This window comes from Lutra lutra, chromosome 12 (assembly GCF_902655055.1).
Source record: "Lutra lutra chromosome 12, mLutLut1.2, whole genome shotgun sequence".
NCBI classification, from domain to species: domain Eukaryota; kingdom Metazoa; phylum Chordata; class Mammalia; order Carnivora; family Mustelidae; genus Lutra; species Lutra lutra.
In genome coordinates this window covers 68,280,696-68,289,049 of record NC_062289.1, presented here as the reverse complement: position 1 = coordinate 68,289,049, position 8,354 = coordinate 68,280,696, and positions in this window count along the sequence as shown.

Here is an 8,354-nt window from a genome sequence, read left to right as displayed (position 1 = left end):
TTGCAAATATCTTCTCCCATTCTGTCAGTTGTCTTTTGGTTTTGTTCACTGTTTCCTTTGCTGTGCAAAAGCTTTGATCTTGATAAATCCCAGTAGTTCATTTTGCCCTTGCTTCCCTTGCCTTTGGCAATGTTCCTAGGAAGATGTTGCTGCAGCTGAGGTCGAAGAGGTTGCTGCCCGTGTTCTCCTCAAGGATTTTGATAGATTCCTTTCTCACATTGAGGTCCTTCATCCATTTTGAGTCTATTTTCATGTGGGGTGTAAGGAAATGGTCCAATTTCATTTTTCTGCATGTGGCTGTCCAATTTTCCCAACACCACTTTTTGAAGAGGCTGTCTTTTTTCCATTGGACATTCTTTCCTGCTTTGTTGAAGATTACTTGACCATAAGTTGAGTTCTATTTCTGGGTTCTCTATTCTGTTCCATTGATCTACGTGTCTCTTTTTGTGCCAGTACCATGCTGTCTTGATGATGACAGCTTTGTAATAGAGCTTGAAGTCTGGAAATGTGATGCCACCAACTTTGACTTTCTTTTTCAATATTCCTTTGGCTATTTGAGGTATTTTCTGGTTCCATAAATTTTAGGATTATTTGTTCCATTTCTTTGAAAAAAAAATGGATGGTATTTTGATAGGGATTGCATTAAATGTGTAGATTGCTTTAGGTAGCATAGACATTTTCACAATATTTTTTTCTTCCAATCCAGGAACATGGAACATCTTTCCATTTCTTTGTGTCTTCCCTCAATTTCTTTCATGAGTACTTTATAGTTTTCTGAGTATAGATTCTTAGCCTCTTTGGTTAGGTTCCTAGTATCTTATAGTTTTGGGTGCAATTGTAAATGGGATGGACTCCTTAATTTCTCTTTCTTCTGTCTTGTTGTGTGTAGAGAATGCAACTGATTTCTGTGCATTGATATTATATCCTGACACTTTGCTGAATTCCTGTACAGTTCTAGCAATTTGGAGTGGAGTCTTCGGGTTTTCCACATATAGTAAAATAGAGTTATAGTTTGACTTCTTCTTTGCTGAGTTGGATGCCTTTAATTTCCTTTTGTTGTCTGATTGCTGAGACTAGGACTTCTAGTACTATGTTGAATAGCAGTAGTGATAACGGACATCCCTGCCGTGTTCCTGACCTTAGCGGAAAAGCCTTCAGTTTTTTCTCCATTGAGAATGATATTTGCGGTGGGTTTTTCATAGATGGCTTTGATAATATTGAGGTATGTGCCGTCTATCCCTACACTTTGAAGAGTTTTGATCAGGAGGGATGCTGTACTTTGTCATGCTTTTTCAGCATCTATGAAGAGTATCATATGGTTCTTGTTCTTTCTTTTATTAATGTGTTGTATCACATTGATTGATTTGCTGATGTTGAACCAACCTTGCAGACCTGGAATAAATCCCACTTGTTCGTGGTGAATAATCATTTAATGTACTATTGAATCCCATTGGCTAGTATTTTGGTGAGAATTTTTGCATCGGTGTTCATCAAGGATATTGGTCTGTAGGATCTTTGTCTGGTTTTGGGATCAAGACAAGGTATCCTTGTCTCGTTTTGGGATCAAGGTGATGCTGGCCTTATAAATGAGTTTGGAAGTTTTCCTTCCATTTCTATTTTTTGGAACAGTTTCAGGAGAATAGGAATTAGTTCTTCTTTAATGTTTGGTAGAATTCCCCTGGGAAGCTGTCTGACCCTGGGCTTTTGTTTGTTTAGAGATTTTTGATGACTGTTGCAATCTCCTTACTGGTTACTGGTCTGTTCAGGTTTTCTATTTCTTCCGGTTCAGTTGTGGTAGTTTATATGTCTCTAGGAATACATCCATTTCTTCCAGATTGTCAAATTTGTTGGCATAGAGTTGCTCATAGTATGTTCTTATAATTGTTTTATTTCTTTGGTGTTAGTTGTGATCTCTCCTCTTTCATTAATGATTTTACTTATTGGGTCCTTCTCTTCTCTTTTTGATAAGTCTGGCCAAGGTTTATTAATCTTATGAATTCTTTCGAGAAGCAGCTCCCAGTTTTGTTGATTTGTTCTATTGTTTTTTTGGTTTCTATTTCATTGATTTCTGCTCTAATCTTTATGATTTCTCTTCTCCTACTGGGTTTAGGGTTTCTTTCTTGTTCTTTCTCCAGCTCCTTTAGGTGTAGGTTTAGGTTGTGTACCTGAGACCTGTCTTGTTTCTTAAGAAAGGCTTGTACCGCTGTATATTTTCCTCTCAGTACTGCCTTTGCTGTGTCCCACAGATTTTGAACTGTTGTGTTTTCATTATCATTTGTTTCCATGAATGTTTTCAATTCTTCTTTAATTTCCTGGTTGACCCATTCATTCTTTAGCCTGTTTAGTCTCCATGTATTTGGGTTCTTTTCAAATTTCCTCTTGTGATTGAGTTCTAGCTCAGAGCATTGTGGTCTGAAAATATGCAAGGAATGATCCCAATCTTTTGATACCGGTTGAGACCTGATTTAGGACCGAGGATGTGATCTATTCTGGAGAATGTTCCATGTGCACCAGAGAAGAATGTGTATTCTGTTGCTTTGGGATGAAATGTTCTGAATATATCTGATGTCCATCTGGTCCAGTGTGTCCTTTAGGCCTTTATTTCCTGTTGATTTTGCTTGGGTGATCTGTCCATTTCAGTGAGGGGAGTGTTATAGTCCCCTACTATTATATTTGTTGATATGTTTTTTTTATTTTGTTATTATTGGTTTATATAGTTGGCTGCTCCCATGTTAGGGGCATAGATATTTAAAATGTTAGATCTTCTTGTTGGACAGATCCTTTGAGTATGATATAGTTTCCTTCCTCATCTCTTATTATAGTCTTTGGCTTAAAATCTAATTGATCTGATATAAGGATTGCCACCCCTGCTTTCCTTTGATGTCCATTAGCATGGTAAATTATCCACCCTCTCACTTTAAATCTGGAGGTGTCTTTGGTTTAAAATGAGTTTTTTGTAGGCAACATATAGATGTTTTGTTTTTTTATCCATTCTGATACCCTGTGTCTTTTGATTGGGGCATTTAGCCCATTAACATTCAGGGTAACTATTGAGAGATATGAATATAGTGCCATTGTATTTCCTGTCAGGTGACTGTTACTGTATATTGTCTCTGTTCCTTTCTGATCTACTACTTTTAGGCTCTCTCTTTGCTTAGAGGACCCTTTTCAAAATTTCCTGTAGAGCTGGTTTGGGTGTTTGCAATTCTTTCAGTTTTTGTTTGTCCTGGAAGCTTTTAATCTCTCCATCTATTTTCATTGATAGCCTACCTGGATATAGTATTCTTGGCTGCATGTTTTTCTCGTTTAGTGCTCTGAATATATCATGCCAGCTCTTTCTGGCCTGCCAGGTCTCTGTGGATAAGTCTGCTGCCAATCTAATATTTTTATCATTGTATGTTACAGACTTCTTTTCCTGGGCTGCTTTCAGGATTTTCTTTTTGTCACTAAGACTTGTAAATTTTACTATTAGTGACGGGGTGTGGACCTATTCTTGTTGATTTTGAGGGGATTCTCTGCACCTCCTGGATTTTGATGCTTGTTCCCTTTGCCATATTAGGGGAATTCTCTCCAATAATTCTCTCCAATATACCTTTTGCTCCCCTCTCTCTTTCTTCTTCTGGAATCCCAATTATTCTAATGTTGTTTTGTCTTATGTGTCACTTATCTCTCGAATTCTCCCCTTGTGGTCCAGTAGCTATTTGTCCTTCTTTTGCTCAGCTTCTTATTCTCTGTCATTTGGTCTTCTATATCACTAATTCTTTCTTCTGCCTCATTTATCCTAGCAGTGAGAGCCTCCATTTTTTATTACACCTCATTAATAGCTTTTTTTTATTTCAACTTGGTTAGATTTTTGTTCTTTTATTTCTCAGAAAGGGCTTTTATATCTCCCAAGAGTTTTCTCTAATATCTTCCATGTCTTTTTCGAGCCAGCTAGAACCTTGAGAATCGTCATTCTGAACTCTAGAACTGACATATTACCAATGTCTGTATTGATTAGTTCCCTAGCCTTTGGTACTGCCTCTTGTTCTTTTTTTTTTTTTTTTTTTTTTTTTTTTTTTTTTTTTTTTTTGTGGTGAATTTTTCTGCCTTGTCATTTTGTCCAGATAAGAGTATACGAAGGAGCAAGTAAAATACTAAAAGGGTGGCAAAGACCCTGGAAAATACGCTTTAACCAAGTCAGAAGAGACCCCAAATTGTGGGGTAGGGAAGGGGTATAAAAGAGGTTCAGAAAAAAAAGAAACAATTAAAAAAAGAAAATGAATACAGAAAAATAAAAAGGACATATATATATATATGTATATGTATGTTATTAGATAAACTAGTAAAAACATTAAGAAATAAAAGGGTAAGAGTTAAAAATTAGCAGAAGAAGAAAAAAAATTGAAAAAAAATAATTTAATTGGAAGACTAAAGAATCATGGGGAGAAAGCCTTGAGTTCTGTGCTTTGCTTTCTCCTCCCTGGAATTCCGCTGCTCTCCCTGGTATGAACCTGCATTCCTGGTAGGTGAAATTGGTCCTGGCTGGATTTCTTGTTGATCTTCTGGGGAGGGGCCTGTTGTAGTGATCTCAAGTGTCTTTGCCCCAGACGAATTGCACCCCTCTTACCAGGGGCCGGGCTGAGTACTGCTGGGGTTTGCTTTTGGGAGCTTTTGTTCCCTGAGCGCTTTCCTTAGAGTTCCAGAGGACAGGAATGAAGATGGTGGCCTCCCAATCTCTGGCCTGAAGGAGCCGAGAGCTCGGGGCCCCCCTCCTCAGTGCACCCTCAGAGAATAGCGCCCAATCACTCCTGTCTCCCAGGCCTCCGGCTGCTCTCCAATCTCACCAGCCTGAGACTGGTTCAAGGTAACTCCGAGCTGAGAGTTCACTCCTCAGCTCTGTCTCTGTAGCTGGCTTCCCCATTCCAATACCTGCAAGCTCTGAGATACTCAGACACCCCCCCCCCGTCCTTCTGTGACCCTGCGGGACCTGGGGCCACACTGAGCCCGCATGGGCTTCACCCCGGTTTAGCCTCTGGAGCGATGTCCCTCAGCAGAACATACTTTTAAAAGTCCTGATTTTGCGCTCCTTACTCTGCTGCTTGCTGAGAGCCGACCCCTCCCCCCTCTATCTTCCCGTCACTTTGGATTCACTCCTCTGCCAGTCATACCTTCAGAAAGTGGTTGATTTCCTGTTTCTAGAATTGCTCTTCTCCTTCTCTTTGATCTCCCATTGGATTTGTAGGTGTTTGCAATCTTTAGATAAGCTATCTAGCTGATCTCCAGCTACCTGATGTAGTCTCAGCCTGCTACTTCACCGCCATCTTGACTCCTCCCCTAAATTGAACATTTTATATATATACCTGTGTTTCTTTTTTTCTTCTCTTTTATTTTCTTTTTAATATACATAAAGGTATAAGCTTCAAGGCAATTCTTTCTCCCTAATCAAAACTCCCCCTATATATAAACCAGTTTTAAACTCCCTTTATGTCTGGAAAGTCATGTCCTTTAACAAAGATATCAAGATACACCCAGGAAGAACCAAAATAATCTTCCTTACCCACATCAAGGATTTATAACACCCTCCCATCTTTTTCTTCTGTCAGTGTTTCTGTGTATTGGTTTTTGTTATGGTATTATATAAATCTTATTTTTGAGGTTCATTTTCACTGGGTTCTTTTTCCTTTTTTTTTTTCCTTCTCATTTACTTTGTTGGAATTTTTGTTATATACTTTATAAATCTTACTTTTGGGGCTCATACTGGCTGGGTTTTCTCTTTTTTTTCTCTCTCTTTATCTATTTTTTTTCTTTTTTCTTCCCTTTTGTTGGTCACTTCCGATTGCTCCAAAATGTTCCAGGATGCACCATGACTGAATCATGGTTGATATATTCAGCTATACATCCCCTCAATCATCTCTTACCAAAAGGAGGAGGAACACCCTCAAGAGGAAAAATTCAGAGACTGTGCCCTCTCCATCAGAACTATTGGATATGGACATAAACAGTATGTCAAAAAGGGAATTCAGGCTAATAAATATCCAGGCAGTGTCTAGGTTGGAGAAAACCATTAGTGACAACATAGAGTCTCTAAATGCAGAAGTGAGAGCTGACATGGCAGAAGTTAAAAACTATCAATGAGATCCAATCTAATCCCAATACTCTAATATATAGGGAAAATGAGGCAGATGGTAGAATAGTTATCTAGAGGACAAACTGACAGAGATAAAGGATCAGGAGGAGGCTTGGAACAAACAGCAAGCACCAGCATCAAATAATTGCTACGCTTAATCCTGACTTATGAAAGAGCAGAGGTCTGCCGATTTCAGAAATTTACACTGAAGCTCTACACCTAACTTATTTAAACAACTGCATTTTCTTTATCCATTTACACTGTTTCACTAATTGAAGTCTTATTTTAATATTTGTTAGCTTTTGAGACAGATAAAAGTCACAGATACTGACAGATAAGGGTTGAACTACAGCACTAGAAAATTATAATACAAGAACACATTGAAGACTAGATAAACAGTGAATAAATGGATACAAGATGATATATAAATTAATAAATATCTTTATTTGTATTCATATATTGTATATGTTTATTTATCTAGTGTTTACCTATTTAATGTCTTTCTGGTAAAGTGTTGGCAGATTTTAAGATTTTATTCATTTATTTGACAGAAAGAGATCACAAGTAGAGAGGCAGGCAGAGAGGGGGGGGCAGCAGGCTCCCTGCTGACCAGAGAGCCCAATGCTGGACTCCATCCCAGGACCCTGAGATCATGACCTGAGCCGAAGGCAGCAGCTTAACCCACTGAGCCACCCAGGTGCCCCGACAGATTTTAAATCAAGTAGAAAAGTATACAGATTTTTTCTACTTAACATATTTTATTTAGACAAATGAAAGGAAAGGTCCTTTACACATGGAAAGGTCCATGTGTAAGTATCATGTCTATCAGAGAATTAGAAGCTGGATATCCGCAGTTAAAATACAAGAGAAGGAAATACAGATTTATAAGCAGAAATTTGACCTATTTTCTATATGTAATTCTGTAGCAGCATATTAAAGTAAAATCTGATAAACACACACACACACACAAGAAGCCATGAAAACAGAATTAGGGAAATAAATGAGGCCATGAAATGTTCCAACATCAGAATTATTGGGATCCCTGGGGTGGAGAAATAGAGAAGACTAGAAGATAGAGTTGAACAAATGCTGGATGAAAATATTCCCAATCTGGGGACTGGAACAAGAGTTTGTGTCCTAGAGGCAGAAAGTATACCCACCCAGATCAACGAATCTAGAAAGACCTCAAGGCACTTGATTGTGAAACTCTCAAACCATAATTTTAGAAAGAGCTTCTGAGGCCAGCAAGGGGGAAGAGATTCCTCATTTCAGTAGAAGGTGCAACAACAACAACAAAAAGTCAGACCTGTCCACAGAAACATGGCAAGCCAGAAAGGGCTGGCAGGACATATTCAGGGCACTAAATGAGAATAACATGCATCCAAGAATATTTTATTCAGCAAGCCTGACATTCAAGATGGATAGAGAGATAAAGAGCTTCCAAGACCAGCAAAGTTTAAAAGAGTATGTGACCACCAAGATAGCATTGCAAGAAATATTAAGCGGGGGGGGGGGGTTCTATAAAAGAAGAAAGAACAAAGAGTGACATAGAAAAGAAATTTACAGAGACAATTTATAGAAACAAGGACACCACAGGCAACATGACGTCAATAAAAACTTATCTTTCAATAACCACTGCCAACATGAATGCCTAAATGCTCCTATAAAATGGCACAGGGTTGCAGATTGCATAAGATGACAGAATTCATCCATATGCTGTCTACAAAAGACACATTTGGAACCTAAAGATAAATCCAGACTGAAAGGGATGGGATGGAGAAGCATCTTTCATTACCAATGGGCATCAATAAAAAAAAGAAAAAACCTGGGTAATGTTTCTTGTTATCAGATAAATTAGATTTTAAACTAAAGACTATAGTGAGAGATACAAATACAAATACACATTATCTTAAAGAGTCTATGCACCAAAAAGATTTAACAATTGTAAATATTTATTCCCGCAATATGGGAGCTGCCAACTACATAAGCGAACTGTTAATAAAAACAAAGATCCATATTGATATGAACATAGTAATAGTAGGGGATCATAACACACTGGTCCAAGACCTATGGGATATGGTAAGGGCGGTGCTAATCGGGAAATACATAGCCATTCAAGCCTCACTCAAAAAGTGAAAAATCCCAAATACACCCACTGTCTTTACACCTTAAAGAAATGGAAAACCAACAACAAATAAGGCCAACCCCATGCACAAGGGGAAATATCAAGATTGGAGCAAAGATT